Source organism: Pleuronectes platessa, chromosome 16 (genome assembly GCF_947347685.1).
Source record: "Pleuronectes platessa chromosome 16, fPlePla1.1, whole genome shotgun sequence".
Lineage (NCBI taxonomy): Eukaryota > Metazoa > Chordata > Actinopteri > Pleuronectiformes > Pleuronectidae > Pleuronectes > Pleuronectes platessa.
In genome coordinates, this window is record NC_070641.1 from 22,209,204 (window position 1) to 22,227,175 (window position 17,972).

A 17,972-nucleotide genomic window follows, 5' to 3' on the forward strand; every position below is an offset into this window, starting at 1 on the left:
CAACACAACAGCGTCACAGGATTAATAATGGAAGTAGCAAAGGATTTAATAAAATCTCCGAGCTTCCTCCCACAGTCCAAAAGACATGCAGATTAGGGACTCTGTTGATTGGAGGATATTAATTGACTGTAGGTGGGAATGAGAGAGTTAATGTTTTCTGCACGTTGGTGAAGCCGGGCTCCCACTAACCATATCCCTCAGGCAGATCGGGGGGCGTGTGCAGGTGGGTTCTGCTCATGTAGTTGCGGTGCCTTTGCGAGCGGGACCCGTCTCTCCTGGACCCGGTGGTCCCCCGTCGGGGGGGGGCAGCCACCGTGGTGGTGGGCGTGGCCCCGTTCGTGCTGACGGGCGTGTTCTCGTCCACGATGCAGCTGAGAGGGCCGGCCCGGGCTGGAGTACTCCGATGCAGGCCTGAGAGAAGGGGAGGAAAGACAGATGAGAAACGGGTTAGGTGATGATAAATCCGTCTGAGAAATGAAAACAGAATGTAAGAAGGAATGCGAGGATTGAAAAGGAGGGAAGATGCTCACACGGCAGCAAATCAATAGGCAGGATTTAGAACGTCTTAACGCATTAACTGGGAAATCCCCACAGACAACAGGCTTTCAAACACTGGAGACAGTACAGACACAGCCTGAGGTGAAGCCTGCTAAGAACTGGGCAATGAATAGAGAAGTGGCTGATAAGGACAGTTTAAAGGAACAAGTAGAAAAGACGGAGGCAGAAGAGAAGTCTCTGTTTCCACCCGTCAGCTCCACCACATCATTAAACACCACTGACTGGACCAGTGTGTCGGGACACCTGAGATCCCCAGTTTGGGAGCACTGGGGTCACGGGATGAGGTCTTCTTCCATCGGCCGGTGGCTGTTTGATTTAAAGGGAGGTGTGAGTCTGAGTGTCTGTGGGCTACACGATGTGCTCACCTGGTTGGCCTCTCCCACTGCGTGGTGCGTGTGATGTGGTTCAGGTACTGGATTCGTCCAGATGCGGTCCTCCGCTCCTCCCACCTGGCAGCAGAGACACACACAGAGACACACACAGAGACACACACAGAGACACACACAGCAGTGAGCGGACACGGTTAAGCAGCCACAGCAGCCATCCACTCGTCTGGCTGCTGTCTCACCACATGCAAATATCATATTCCGTACATCTTTACCCCTGCACCTGGAAGTCAGTGTATTTTTTGGTTTAGGATTTGCAACAGGCTATAAAAAAAATCCTCCTGAGATGATAAGACATCCCCCCCCCCCTCACCCAACTCACTCACCCATCTGGCAGATCATTGTCAAACAGCCGACTGCAGTCCACCACTGGGCCTCCCGTGCCGATCCGGTCCCTGGACTGCAGGCTCACTGCAGCAGCACATGGCAGACACATGCACACGCTGGGATTACTAGACAGCAGATCACTGAGCACCGTGTGCAGGCACAGGGAGTTTTTTTTTTTTATCGGAGCACCAAACGGAGCTGTATATCTTTATGAGGAACAGAAACGAGGTTAAACTCTTTTTTATCAGCGCAGCATTTTTCTTCCACCTCTTATTTTTTTTTTATCGTTCAGTAGGGAGAGTCAGAAACAAGAGTTTTACTGGGTTATGGAATTTAATCTTTCATTTTACTCAAAGACTAATAGGTAGCTTGACACAATTTGGTGATTAGAGCTGAAAATGATTTAATTGTTGTACATGACATTTATGTGTAGGTATTTTTGACCAATATACTCTATGCATCATCATGCAAACAAACTAAACATGGAAGGTCATGACGAACTCCATGATTTGTAGAAGAGTTTCCCAAGTACTTGATAAAAGAGGAGGAGATATCACCTTTAATGATATCCAGTACACAGTGAATTAAGTACAACATCAGTGGAAAACACTCAACTTCTAGTTCTTTGATATTTATGCAACTTCCATTTGATTTATAATTAAAAGTGACTTTTCTCACAAAATATTTGGGCCATCACAATCCTTGTTTGTGTGTCTTTGTGTACTCACCCACGATCTGGCCCCTGACTGTGTCACTGTCGTTAGGGCTCAGCTTGTTCAGGTCTAGTCTCTGGTCTGCTTAGGAGATGACAAAGAAAAGAAGAGAGTGCAGATGCAAAAACCCAAGAAAAGAGAAACAGGAAAGGTAGAATGAAGATGAAAGAGGGAGAAGTGGGGGAGAAAACAAAAGAGGAAAAAAAAGATTCATTAGTTTCTGAGAACGTAAACTAGCATGTGCTGTATTTCCTCCTCGATGGACAAGTCCCACTGCTGCGTATCATTTACATCCCTGAGAGTCCATTCCTCTCTCCCTCATTATCTGTCTCTCATTCTCCTGCCTGCAGACCACAGCTTGGCTCTGCCCTGGAACAGATGGTCCGCTCGGTGGAACAGCCACGGGCTGTTAAAATCTCACTGAGCATCGGCACAGAGCGGGCTTCAGTTCAAATGCAGAGGTCAAACATTTGACAAATTTCAGTACAAAGCCTGCACTATTCCACTCAGTCTTAGCATGGACATGAACTACTGCCAAAGTCTGGAAACTCTTTGTCTGAACTTCTGAAAGTCTGCGGAATTCGAGAGCGAGGGAGAAAGAGAGAGAGAGAGAGAGAGAGAGAGATCAGGCGGAAAAGAAAGGAAGAAAGAAAAAATATATATCCAAGTTGCCTGCAGACATGAGAAACGCCACTATCTGCGCTCTGTTGTCTGGGTGTCATGCAGATCAGCTCAGGATGTCTGTCTAGACTAAACAGGGACCAAAACAGGCAACGGTCAAACCGTTACAAGGCTGGCCTGAGGTCAGCCGCCGCAGAGAAAACAGAGAGCGCACACGCACACACACAGTGAACACAACAGAACGCAGACAAGTGCACTCGTACATTGAGAAATGTAAACATCTAAATACTTGTGCAGCCCTATACACACACACAAAGAGAAGGTCTACAATTATACATAAACATCCCAGTAAATCCAAGACACTCAAATTATATACAAATGTTGGTTGTCAACCCGGTGTCCTCGCCAAGGCATGCGGCGAAGACAAAACTGCAACTGCTGGTAAATACACACACACAAAAACAACAAAAGAATGACAAATACACACAGGGGGGGAGGTTGGGGGGGAGACCACAACAGAGAGAGCACAACAAATCTGCACTCACACTTTAAATAGCTCTACAATTATGCATGTCTGCGTGAAATGACCGGCTGTCTAGATCGGCGGACGGAGATAGAGGAGGGAGGTGAGTCACATGGCATTTTGTGTGTTTATGTACGTGTGTGTGTGTGTGTGTGTGTGTGTGTGTGCTCACTGCCGGTCGCCATGTAGGAGAGCGAGGCCGAACCCGAGGGGTGAGGAGGAGGCCAGGAGAGAGAGAGAGAGAGAGAGAGAGAGAGAGGGAATGCATCGGCAAACCACTCGCAGCTGTGGCACAAGATTCAGGTTTCCTGTGTCGCTCCAGGAGAGGAACAGTGTCCGGGGCTTCTAGGAAAAGCAGCAGGATTCTTTCCCCGTGTTCTGCCGCGTTCGGCCGCGTTCTGGTCCCGGCTCACCGTGGACCCAGATCACCGTGTCCCGCTCTGCTGAAGGCGACAACTCTCTGGCATTGCTTTCTGCTAAGAGCCATTTCCTAAAGCCTCAATGTCATTTATCCAGTTAGCGTCTGACACGAGAGGTTTTCAGTGTAATTACAGGGTGATGCTGATTGGCCCTTCCTGTTCTGGCAGGGAGGCGGCGTGTTGACCCCTCTCACACCCGGGTCTGGCCTCTGTCAGCCCCGGTGAGGCCGACAGGACATTAAGAGGAACTGCTCCGCGCTCCATCACTTAGCTCCGACAGCCGCACGGTGCTGTTAACCTCTGCTTCTTATCACACCACAGGTAACAGTCGGCCCTGATGGATGCAGCTACAGTCTCACATCAGGGCTGCGGCAAATCAGAAAATTTAAAAGTGTAATTTGGTGGAGAATAGTTTGGCAGCGATGTCTGAGCTGCAGATGTGCTGCAATTTAATAATGTTGGAATAAGGGAGGGGGTAAACCAAATACTGCATTGCAGCTGCCTGCATTCTGCTCTGTGCAATAAAAGTGCACAAACAAATTATTTCTTTTATTATTTGTTCTATGGAGTTATGTTTCAATGAGTGGGGCCTTATTCGATTTGATTAATGTACACGTGGCATCACTTACATCCCACCGCATGTTTCACACTTTTCTGTAGCAATAAAAGCAATAAATGAATAAATAAGAGTATTTCGATTTTTATTTAATTAATTTTCTTTTCATTCACGGTTCAGACTGAGTTCCACGGAGTCTAGAGATTTGATAAACGCAGCAGACACATTCAAGTCGCTCGTAGGATGCAGCATTAAGGTCACTTACAGCCGGTGTCTTTCAGGCGGTTGATGGCGTTGGACAGAAGACGGACACATCCCAGGAAGCCAGCCCCTTGCTTCTTGTGGATCTTCTTGTGGTTCCACACACTGATGGTGATGGAGTCTGATTTCCCGATGTATCTGAGGGGAATAAACAAAATCAAGACATGATTATCACTCACAGACACCACGAGAATCCCTGACTGTTTTAATGAGACGTCTGAATTTGCAGCTTCTGTGATGATCTCATGATTGATCATTAATCTTTAAACCCTCAGACTTTATTAGAGAAGTGCGGGTGTTGTCTATATGTTAAACACATTTGATAAAGAGTCTCAGTCAGGTTGTCCCCGTGGATGCAGGAAGACAGATCCACGACAGAGGCTTCCTCTGAGTCTCCTCATCAAGGACACATTGTGAGACACCGGGGGGGGAAATGGGGGGGGAGTCAGAAAGGGATTTTCCAGCCAGTAAATCTGATCCTGAGAGCTGGAGGGGTCTGGGACCGAACCCCATAAGCAGACTGTGATCCCGTGAATAATTCATAACATTAACAGCCCCTCAGCGCCCGTTGGTTTCACCATAATTCATTAACACAACGTCTGCTGTGTCGTTTCTCCTGAATAAATGGAAAGAAAACAAAAAGAAATGGCCCAGCTCGATTTAACCGGCTCTTAATTGAAAGTGTAATTAGGACGGAGCAGTCGTCAATCAGGCTGTCAAATGTGGACAAGCTGTAATTAGGTTATATAAATTGAGGGTTCAGGAGAAATATTGAATTGAATACACAGAAGTCCCTTTCCCTAACCTGGGCTTCCAAGCTCTTCCCGGGGGGGAACTGAGAAGTTCCCAGGCCAGATGGGATATATCGTCCCTCCAGCAGGTTCTGGGTCTACCCCATGGTTTCCTTCTGGTTGGGCTGTGCCAGGTAAACCTCCAAAAAGGGAAGGGGCCCAGGAGGAATCAGGACCAGACGCCCAAACCACCTCAACTGCCCCCTTTCGACATGGAGGAGCATTTCTAAGCTTCCCTCATCCTGACGGGGAGAAAACGAGTGATGCACCAAATTTCATGGCAATCCATCATCCATCCATAAAGCCATGTTACTATCTGAGCTAAAATAATAAGACAAATGAGGTAACTGTATTTTACAGACTCCCAAACACACGTGGGGAACGAGAGACAGAATATTTTCCCGACTGCCTGAATCTCATCTTCTCCTCGTTTGTCAGGCGAGACCTCGGGGGTGATAAAGATCTGCCCCATGTGAACCTGTCGTGGATCACACATGCTCGGGTGGGCTCCCTCCTCCGGTCTCAAAACTAATCATCTGAACGGCATCCCACCGTGGTAATCATCACGCTGCTTACCGGACGGGATATGAAACAATGGGGCTGTGAGTAAGATGTCTGGACGTTTTGAGTCCGTGCCAAAGGCCTGTCTGGGGTGAGAAGTGAGACAGACATGACGGGAGGGAAGCATTAGAACCGAGCCCCGGTCATCTGGATCACCCCTCCATGTCGTAAAATTCATTAGTCTGGCTGAGAGTTTTAATACCAGTCAGAGGCAATAACACACACGTACACTCGCAAAAAAAACACACAGACAATGGGAAAATTGTAATAAAAAGGAGAAGGCAGCAGATTTAAAGAGGCAGATGTGCTTTTCTAAATACGTCCTTTCACTTGGCAGACTGTATTCAAACTATTTTTCAATAGATTTCTTTTTTTTTTTATTCCAGCTACCGCCAAGGACACATGTTCAAAGTAAAAGAATAAAAAAAAAAAAACTTTATTGGCTTTTTTAGCAACTCGAAAGTCACAATCTGAGATATACGCAGACCCACTAATGAGATTTAAAAGTCGGGACTGGAACCAGCTGCTGCTCTCAAATGGATCAGCACATGTTCTAATACGTGGACTCGCACTATGTAGAACAGTGATTTACCAACCAGGGGACACGTGTGCTGCAGGAGATGTGACTGATTGTCTGGAGTTGTCACCAGTTTGTCTAGATATTTGTATTGTGTTGTCTTTATAGGATAATTTGGCCAAAACCCGGCTAAGAAGCGTGAACTAGGCTCAACCAAAAGTAAACGTGTAAATGTTGGAAATAGTGAAACTAATGCATAAGCAGGTTGAGTCAGTTCCATCGTGTGAGGGGGGAACTGGTGTTGAAATCTGACTTTGTCCCGATGACGTCTTCAGCAGCAGCTTTAAAACCCTCGGCTGTGTTCGGAGCACCAGGTGTCTGTGCCGGTCGCACACTTTAACAAGCCAGACAGATTTCTAGGCTTCTCGCTCTCAGTCAATTAAAAACCCCGTCTCCTTCGAGAACCCGCGTGTCGGCCACGAGGATAAACACTGACACACAGTTAAAAATGAAAACAGCGATGGTTAAAACTTATCACTGGCACAGAAACACCAGTCGTTTTCACATAAACTCCACTCAGCTGTGTCTGACGGGCTCCGGGGACCAATCACACGGAGTCTACCCCCCCCCCCCCTTCCTGGTAGATGTGACACGACCTGTCTACCCAGCAACCAAACAGACGGAGACATGTGCTTCCTCGGTTTGGATAAACACCGGGACGAACACTGGAAACTTTCACTCTCACTTTCTCACTTTCTCACTCAGGCGTGTGTTTGTTTTTCCAGGTTACTTGTGCAACACAAACACAATCTTTGGGAAGAAAAAGAGGCAATCGGGGGTTCAACAAGACATGCACGTGTTTCAGTGGATGGAAGAAAATACTATTGGAGACACACAACGCCCCCCCCCTCCTCCCCCTTCCTTCTCAGTGCTTTGAATCCTGTTCCAAGGGACATTTTTAGACTGTTTTCTGGCGCTGGAGGATTATGTCATTACACAATATCGAGATATGAGGCCAGATGCGACGGCTGTTTACATCTGTTACTGTTCAGGTCCTGACACGTCTCAGCCTGCTCGCTTATCAAGGTTAAATAAAGCTTTGCCTCCAACTGCTGTTTGTAATCAGATTGTGCCTCTAGGTGGGTCGGAGGTATTCAAATAACACCCCCCCCCCCCCCCCCACCTCTCTAAAAGCAGATGCAAGAAACAACTACGTGAGAGGAGTTGTTAACATGTTTTGCGGGACTCACAGGTCGTAGTGTTGGTTCCACTTGGGGTCAAGTGTGTTCCTCACGGTGTCGGTGGAGTGGCATTGCCCCGAGCCGTCCACGACCACTTTGGCGAAGGGATCAGGGAGGCCTGCAGGAGAGGAAACACAACAGAGACACACACACATTCAGCCTCAGCCACACTGAATAGCGGATGATAACAAAACGCTTGCACAACACACAGACGACAACGATCCCCTGCAGTGTTCTCTCACTACGTGGCAGACGGAGATAAACACACAACTGGCACGGACGTTGTGTTGTCTACAAAGAGCTGGAGCCCGTCCAGACTCACACATTACTCATTATTTACTTCCTCAAACTTTTTACCAGATGAGGTCCTGAGGCAATCTGGGAATTCCAAGTTTGATGAGAAGTTATTTCAGTAAATTACCAGGAAAATATGAAACCTTTGCCAATCTTTGTTCTTTTCATGCCCCAACAATTTTGGAAACAGAGATAATTATCCAATACCTGACTTATTAATCCACAACATTTACAGCTGCAAACATGTTTTAGCGGTTGTAGCATGCACAATAATGCTATTTTTAGAATGAACTGAGGAGAATGTCTTTCTGCTGTATTCTCACATGGGCCAATTTGGACAATATCCAGAGTGCAGGGTTCAGAGCAGGTCTGAAAGCAGCTTTACAAATGTGTCAACATGCGCAAAAACAAAAACAGAAAAGTGCTTTAATAGCTTTAGTTCATTAATAAAGACACATATCTTATCTATGGTTTGTGTGCAGCTCTCCACCAGCTCCTTGACCGAGTGTTTGCTCGGCTCCTGGGTGTTGGAATGGCCGGAATGGGCCCCACAGAAACCACCTGACCCACCAGCGGACCTTTACATGTGCACTCACCATGACAGCCCGACCCAAACACACCAAAACACCCAGACACCTACATACCAGCCGTTTAAGTCTCCAGTGGACAGAGGGAGAACCGGCCAACTTATGCTGAGTGGATGTGGAAAAGTGTATTTATGGTATTTCAGTGACGTGACTCCAGACACGTTATATCAGGATTCACACTCGAGTCTGCCTCTCTGTGTTAAGAGTGATGGGGCACTAAGTAGACAACCCTTTCCCACTAGCAGGGACATATGAAGTCAACCATTCACATCTGCTGGAATGAGAATACAGGCCGACCGTGTGCGGTGCTGACAGCCGAGAGAAAAGTGCCTCGAATTCCTCCATCTCAACAGGGTTTCTTACAGCGCATGCATAATGTATCCATAAAAGCCAAAAGGGGGAAAGAGGGTGTGAAAAGAAGATATGTTGGCAGATACTTACGGAAGAAATCCTTCTTCACCAGGTTTTTGGCGCAGAGGACTGAAAGAGAGAGAGAAAGAGTCAAAGGTTAATATAATTTAAACGCTTAAAACCATTTTTTTTATGTTTGAAAAGTGGCAGGAATGTGCACGGGCGGGCAGCAGGAAGTGATTTGTCTCGTTCAAGATTCAAATCGGAAAACGCTGCGCAAACACAGACCCACTTTGGTATAGACTACACAAACCCTCTCTTACCCACAATTGCATGTTTATAGCACGGAATGCCAACAACCGATGTCAAGACACTCGCAAACAACAGCAAGGGAAACAAATCCCTTCGCTGCAAATATAAAAACTGAGGCTTTATAGATATTAACAGTCAATTAGCTTTGTCATTAGAAAACCCTCCCGCCTGCAGGCTGGAGGCCGAGCCTGTCGATCGACTCCGGGAGCCACTGAGGCGAAGCGGCAGAGCCACTTACACCCTCTCATGTGTGTGTGTGTGTGGATGAGGAAGCTCAGAAACCACCTGTGTGTCTGGAGTCCAGAGTTACAGCCGGTGAGTCAGACGCATGGAAATACAGCTTCGGGTTTAGATTACATCTGTGGTTCGGCTCAGAGAGGGGCAAACACTAACTGGTCTGAATACTATTATGTCTCATTCATTAGGTTTAATCAGGAATTTAATTTGTAATATTTACTTTCGCCAATAAGGTTATGTTTTTACCCAGGTCTGTGTATTTTGGTGGAAAGATGCGGTTAAGGATCAGGGATTACTGGTTAATCTGGAAAGTGATCAGCAGATTAATAAATAACTGAGGCTTTAAATCCTATATTTCGGGAGTAGGATGATGCAACTGCTCAGGATTAGATATTAAATTACCTCCCGGTCTAAGGATAGAAGTATGAATGTGAATGTCATCATGCGTCCATATACTTATTATATACATATGCTCTTTTCAAACCAGCTCCAGGGCTGTTGGACCCAATAATCAATAAGTTAAATGATTGATTATCAAATCAAGAGATTCTCTTCTGTGCAGGAAACCTCCCGCTGGGTTGTGCTTGTGTTTGTGTCATGTCTGAAAATGGCCAAACAGACAAAAGGCACACACCCCTAGTGGCAGACGGCTGCTAAAGCCATTCAATATGCAGCAGTCGCTTATTCACCCCCCCCCCCCACCCCTCCCAATCCCATGCCGCACATACTCAGACACACAACCACACCATGTCAAATATCACCCCGAGTTACTTTGGGCTGAGCTGAAAGCAGCTTTGCCCACCAGGAAACAGACGGAGGAGGACGTACCTTCCAAGAAACGTGTGTGGACAAAATTAAAACGCACAAATCACCAGACACACAGGGCTGCCGAGGGGAGGGAGGGGGGGGGGGGGGTGAAGAACATGCTCGACAGATGAGGAAGAATTTCTTTCCGCAAACATCCCTGGGAATGTGTTACGTTCCAGCGAAACCCACCTCATCTCTAAAACATCTGGTATGCATCGCTTTCGGTCGCACTCCCCATGAACACACAACTGAACATCTGCCCCCCCCCCCACACACACACACACACACACAGACACACACTTGGAGGCTTTGACGCAGGAGAAAAAAGGTGGAGTGAGGTAACAGGTGACAGTTTTTTTTGTTGCTTTTCGTGTTTCCACAAAGCCTCTGCCCACAGACAACATGTGTGTAATGAGAAAAAGAGCTCGACGGGGATTTGATGATGTTTCCAGAGGGGAAAGAACCTGAAGCACGACGGCTCCCTGGCTCCTGGAGTCCCGATGCAATTCATCTATGTGAGGAACGAGAGAGAGAGAGAGAGAGAGAGAGAGGAGGGAAGGGGAAGCAGAACCTGCGATGGCAATCCAGACAGAAACAAAGAAATGAACAAAAGGCTAAATGAGACCGACTGCAGGGGAAGGCCCGACGCAGCACGGCCCACAGAACAGCCGGCTCAGCTCAACGTTAACCGAGCTGAACCGAGGGAAAACCGACGGTGCATAAGCAGCACTCAGCCAGCCGCACACCAGGAAGCAACACTATTTATACACATATATATAGAGTCCGTATGAAAACACGCGAGGGGCCGAATTACGGCTAAAAACAGAAAATGTACAGAAAACCGCTGGAATGGTGGAAGCAGGGAGACAATGGGTGCAGTGAAGCCAAGTCAGAGTCCGAGGAGGCAGGGACGGAGAGGGTGAGGACACAGTGAGGACACAGGGAGGACACAGCGAGGACACAGTGAGGGTAACAGACACCTTATGCCCTACAGGAGCTAGTTCAAATGTGAAAGAATACATTATTTTGTCCTCTCAAGCAAACTGGTGCTAAATTTGGTTCCCATTGCAGAAATCTGGATTTTCTAACGCGCGTTCTGATCATTAAAGTCATATTACAATGTAATTCTAATTGTCGTGAAATCAAATGAAGACACAGGAGAAGTGAGGGGGCTTTGAATGAAAGGACCGGGAGATAAGAGAGAGGAAATAATACAAAAAGAAGAATCCCCGTGTTTTGATCCAATGATTAGAAAGACAATTTGGCAGTTTATATTACCCTGTAATTCAATCACAGGGTAATAAACTTGTGGAGATATCATTTGTAGCTTAAAGGACACAAACAAAAGGCCGGTGAGTAAAAATGCAGTTTCCTCTTCACCCCCCCACCGGCACAGAAAAGCTCCAGAATTGATTTCGCTGTGGGAAACTCAGTCGTGAAGACAGAAGGAGAAAAGGAAGTGGGCGAGCTGGCACCTCCAGGGCACTGTCGTAAATCTGTTGGTTTATTGGTCACCCTGGACTGGCTTTCTCATGCTCACACACACACAGACACACACAGACAAATGTAATTATGAGCTGGTACATAAAGAAGGAAGAGACACACACACACAGACACACACACACAGACACACACAGTCAGCCGTGTAATATGATGGATGGACGCATTCACACTGTCCTAGGTTTAAAAGAAACAAGTAGAAACATCAGAAGCTTATTTCAGATGCCAGCAAGAATCACATCATTATTATTATTATTATTCCATGGCTGTTCCGTACAGAGTGCTGTTTTTTTTAGGGAGTGACAATATTTTCTGAAACCACATAAGGGAGCGGCTTGCCAGTGTTAATACGGGGTGAGGGGGTCAGACCGGCCAAGTTCAGAACTTTTCCTTCATTAAAACTGAAAAATGCCTCAGTGTAAAACCACACAGAAGTTAATTCATAATTCCTCAGTGTTTTCATAACGACACCGTAAATGAAAAACCTCTCCACCGGCCTGTAAACAGCTCAGGCCGCCGCCCCTTCGTCAGAAACACCATCACAGGGGTGCAACAACGTGTTATGGCTCAATATTTCAAAAACAGAAAAATGTGACAATATACGTGAGAAACTCAATAATGCACGGCTCTATCAACTGAATCTGTGGGTTCTTTGGCACTTGTGTTATTGCCCTTGGTGAGAAAATATAAAAAGTGTTTCTGTGAACATGTTTTATTTGGGTGTTGCTCTGGAAAAGTAAAAAACGTGCTCCATCAAAAGTTTCTCCTTTCTCAGAGATTCTTGCATTAATGAATAAACTGTAATTTATAAAATGATGTATAAAAAGACTCCATTTTATATCATACAACATGGATCAATTGAAAATATAGTTGTTGCCTTAAGGTTGAGTCTTATAAGAACAAGTTTTAAGCAAATAAAGAAGAAATAAGGAACTTGTTCTTCCTCAGCTTTGTGTGTTCAGTGGATTAAAAGCATCACATATGAGACTGAACCATGACATCACCTTCTCCTTACACTCATCGGTGTATTCCAACTTTTCTTCGTCTGTGTCTCAAAACCACATCAGACAAAGTTGCTCCGGAAAAGCATCACATGACACCAGAGTGTCTGAGATCCTCTGTTGTCATCGCGACGGCCACCATGGAGGCAAAGCCGAGAGAAGGGTTCCTCTGTGTCGCCGTGTTTCTCATTCCGGTCGCACTGCCTCGCTCACAGAGCCAGGCACTGCAGCACTGACTGATACCACCCCCCCCCCCCCCTGCCCCCCCCCCCCCCCCCGCAGAGAGACAGACAGGATGAGCACCACTGAGAGATTCACAGCGAGGGACCAGTGCATATATTTAAAATGTCAGATCAAAAGAGAAAGTGTGTCACTGGCCCTTTCTCCACTGCAGCACTTACACCAGACTGGTTAGTGAAGGAGGTCATTCACTCACACTTTGTCCCGGTTAACAACAACTAGTTTCACAACTCGAAGGTCGAGTGTTGTTGTTCTAAACACAACCAGAAACGCAGCGTCAGGACTTTGAGGATGAGATTGTTCGAGACTCGTCCAAACAAAAAAAGGGTTAAAACAAATAAAAGCAGAGTTTTCAAAAAATGCAGCATCATCTAACGAGCACCTTCAGCCTCACGAGCCCTGGAAGTGAGTCTGCTCTCGGTAGCTGCTCCGCTGACTGCAGCTTATTAGTCACATAATGGTTTTCCACATTACAGCTCCGAACCAGTACTGCTTCCCAGAGGACGGCAGAGGAGGCTAAGCAAACACCGCGCACAAATGATTGTGAGCTCGCTGTGCTGCTCAGCTCCTTCCTTTGCCAGACTGTCTCTTAATAATACAAAATAAATCAATTCCAGAGCGGCAAACAGCGGCTCTGTGAAGGCAGCCACCGAAACCTTGGGGGCGAAGCTAAAAGTTCCACCTGTGGGGAGAAGAGGATGGGCCGAGTTTCTCCCAGGCCGGGACACAAAGAGCCCCACTGTGCAGGCGAATCAATGAAGTTCACCAGACTCAAGCCAAACACCTGGGGAGGGGGGGGGCACACGTGACGTCTGGTGGAGGGAGGGAGGGCGGGGGGGGGTCGAGAGACGAGATGGAACCAACATCTCAACCGTTGTCAACGATACATATACAGACATCAACAGTCAGCCCTGAACACAATGGGGTGTGGGAAAAAGAAAAGAGCACTGAGGGGAAAAGAGGGTTCACACGTCCTCTAGTCTGTTGCTCTGTGGTTAACCATCGCTCTGGAGTCTGTGAGCTGGAGGAACTGGGGGGGGGGGGTGTGGGAACCGAGGCAAGCGGCTGGTCGTGTTGCACCATTCACCAGCTCGGTTCTACGTTCCCTCTTGGTTCTGCATGGAATCCTCCTCGTGTGAGAATCTAAACAAACCTCCTCCGGCCCACGAGGTCCGATTGACCCCGTTCTGAACCTGGTTTCCTGTCCACCTGGTTCCTCCAGTCCAGTGCACTGACCCAGACCGGCCAGACAGTCTGACACATCTTCAGTGAACAGCACCCCCCCCACCTACTCCCACCACTCTCCCAGCCCTCAGCCTTTCCTCTGCCTGTCTGCCCTGTTTTGACTCCAGAACCAGGACCGTGCACTCTCATGCACTCTCATTGTTCTTCTATAAACATAAGGCTTCCTCTTCCCCTCGCCACTCACCCCCCCTCAACCTCCCCCCCCCCCCCCAACCTCTCTGGGAAAATGAAACCTCAACGGAGATGAAGAAGGGCCGAGCGACGACTGACAAGTAGCTGGTTGGTGCTAGTGAACCTGTTCTTAAGCCGTCTCCCACTCAACTCTGAACCATATGCTAATGAAATCTCCTCTGACAATATGCAGGGTGACCTTTGGCCTTGAGCTCTGCCTCTGTAAGCCCCCCCCCCCCCCCGTCAATGAGGCTGCAGTGGACGGAGGCTGATATAAGCCGGGCGCTGGAGCTTTCATGCATGGCCGTCTCACAGACACGGAGCCAATCAGTGCAACACAGGAAGGAAACCAAGCGCAGTTCATTGGGAATAAATCCCATTTTTGCAGTGAACCTATGAAAATGTGATGTTTTTAAACCCAATAGGTTATAGGATCTATACTCCCTGAGTATGATGAACTACACTCGGGGAGTAAAGAGTCCAGTGAGCATCGTTTACATCAACTTAAGAGCCATGACAATCTGACCAGTCATGGATGAGAAAAGAAAAAATATTTGTGTGTGATTTAGATCCTCTCTACAGATTCCGAGGAAGACGATCAGATCAGGGTTTGATGCTCGACTGCACAAATGCAATGAGACTCAGAAGTGATACTGGGATCCCAATCCTCAGCCAGCTTATGTCAACTCAGCATTCTTGTAGGCGACGTGAATATAATAACAGAAAACTCAAAAGTCAGCGCTGAAGAGCACAAACCTGCGCCAAGGCCCGACAGTCCCACTAGATTCAGTCAAGCTGCACCAGAATGCACAGATTCATAGATCAGTGCCCTAAATATACAGGATTCTTTCCATTAAGATCCATGAATATCTGGGAAATCAGAGACAAGGGTTCCTGGGGAAGGTCTGACAAATGACAGAGCATCTTACATTTACTTCTTTTGTCATATAGACCCATGTATAACTGCAGGAAAAACCCTTATTGATGCTCAAAAGCCGAAACCAGACAAACAACTTTGAAAAATAAGTTTTTGCTTTCCAGGTCCAAAGCCCCAGAGTCAGCCACACCACATTCTGCGCTTCCCTGCTCACGACAAAAGTGGTTTACTTTTTTAAAGACCTGGCTATGCCACTTAACTTAAGCCCTTAACTGGAGTCAGGCATAAGAAGCTGGGTAGAATTTCAGAAATCCCAGTCCAGCTCTTCATGGGGTGCAGGCTAACTGTGGAAATGTGGTTAAGGCAAATTGACTCGCAGGCACTGGGAAATATCTGAGCTTTGGCAGATTTTTTTAAATCATAGCAAATCCACTTATGCAATATGCAAATCTGATAAGACGTCTTCTGGTCACATGTTACAGATATTACAGTCCCTGGTAACAGTGAGTGATCATGGAACTTCTTAAACGCCAGGAAAATCTGCTAATGCCTCTAAAATAGACCTACAATTTCCAAGGGTTAGAAAATTAGACCCCAGGAAAAAAGAGTAAGAAAATCTCCCTGTGCATCATTTTACACTGAGAGGAAAACAGAAATGAGCACTGTGTGAAGAAAGAGGAGGAAAAAGGTCCTTGATCAACTCCCAAGGTTCTAACAGGGGCTTCATCTCGACTTCACACGTTCCCCGAGTGAGGAGGGGAAAGAACCCCCCCCCCCCCCCCTCCCCGTCAACAACCGGGCAGTGATGCACATTAAGAAACTCATATTCCCTGTGACGTGCGTGAACCATCACAAAGCAAACACAGACGGGTCAGACTCCCAGGACTCCTCTTACCCACTGGAGGACATGTGGGGGACATCTGCTGCACCGAATCACTGTGACCGGACCAAACCAGCTCGAGGAATTAGACGGGAAGAGGAGACAGAAGACATAATATGTCACCCACAGCTTCTCCTCATAAGAGGATAAAAGGCTTGGACTAAGAGCAGCCAGATATCATTACACTTCCCTCTCACCACCTGCTGGAGCAGTGATGAGCGATGTGGTGAGACTCTGCCAGGTGGAGCTCTGTAGAAGAGACGTGCTGCGGTTAGAGAAGGATGCAGCGTTAAGGATCATTCAATATTAGATAATGTTGATGTTTGGGAAAACAGCCAAGACAAATAAACGACCAGGGAGATGGGTTCTGAACCAATAACTTATTCAACCAAACAACAGGCCGTATAGAAAAACCTGTTTTACTACATGAAGAGTAAAGAGAGGAAAGAGGCTGGCAGCGTTTTCAGTGTGAGAACATTTCATCCATCGCACGTCACCTTTTTCCCTCAGTGATAGAAACTGTAATTGCATAATAGGAGTCCACCCCCCCCCCCGACTATTTTCGGCTCCAAATAGTGGGAAACGATGCCACAATGGCAATTTTTAGTGGCATTCCTGTTGCCTCTGCACAGAGCATCACCCGCTCTTTCCACTCTGCGATACAATGTGCTCAACAGAGAGCCAGCCAGGCGAGTAAAGTCTTCCACAGTACCATCACCGCTGCCACAAAGTGAGAAGTCAGAACTGGGAGCTCGTGCTTCTGCAAGCTTGCACCGCTGCCGGCTGGGCTGGGTGGTGCTGGGAGTGACCGCACGGCTCCCCTGGCGTCTTGGCTGCTTCGCCTCCTCTGATGTAATGGAGGAGAGAGGAGCAGAGGGCCTGGGCCCGACCTGCAGTGGGGACGAGTGGATGGTACCGACCTGTTTAACAGAAGTGGAGGAGCACCACACTGCCGCGTTAATTGCCAGATTTATGGCTTTGCTTCCCCACTTTGGTTTTTCCCCCCCAGATCCTTGAGAGTCTTAGTTTCTTAGAATGATTTCTCAACTTCAGCTGGAAGCAGCGTTACGTCATTGACACCCGGACGTATTTTTCCTTTTCTACATAAATGTGTTGGACGGAGAACTTCTAAGAGAGAGGGCAGTAATCATGTCGTAATCACAATATCCTCCCTCGTTTCTTTGTTCCAGACATACCCTGAAGTCTGATCCCTGAAGCTTCTAGGGGGGCTGTGCTCCAATACTGGGGGATGTGTCAAATGCTTTATTAACAGATGGAATCAAGCTCCTTAAAGATGAGTTTTAAGCTACAAAACAATATGTTTATGTTTGGAGAATGCAGCTAGTGACTCTCACAAGCCTGAGGTTAGTTTGTTCAGGTATCAAAACAATTATTTCATTCAGTCCTGAAAAAAGAACAAGGAGGCAGTAGCTTCTCGGTTTGCTTACGGTAACGTCGTCAACTTCAAAAGGACGGTTTCAGCCTTAAACTGGTTTGGAATGGTTCATCCAGTGGTTTGCATGGAATATGAAAGTTTGGAAGAGTCTCCATCTCTGAACATTCCCCAACATGAGTTCCTGTAACATCTGCCTGCGAGCTGAATCATCAGGCACGTGGCACTCCCAGTTTCAGATTAGAAGGTTAGTTTCACCATGAATTTCCTGCGAAACAAAACTCAACTCTTATCAGGATGTCCCCCCCCCCCCCCCCATCACAAGAGGCTTCGCGAGCAGCCGGTGAATAGTGAGAACCTTCCGGGATCTGTGCATACTCAGGATTCCTCTACATCTAAAAAGCAAGAGGGTTAGGGAGTGAAAAAACCTCATCGTAGAAATATCCTCTATCCTCGACTACACAGGAATCTCCTGCGCTGTATTTGTTGAACTTTAGCTGAGCGGCCATTTGAAATGTGATCCGGTGTGAATATAAACATCTCTCTTCTGATCCCCGTCCCCTCAGAGGACTGGGGGGGGGGGCTCAGACGTCAGGCCGAGGC

At 47.2% G+C, this 17,972-nt stretch overlaps 1 pseudogene; it reads right to left on the reverse strand.

The window, feature by feature from the left end:
* LOC128458779 (E3 ubiquitin-protein ligase SMURF2-like) overlaps positions 1-17,972 on the reverse strand; it is a 35,699-nt pseudogene that overhangs the window by 11,077 nt on the left and 6,650 nt on the right.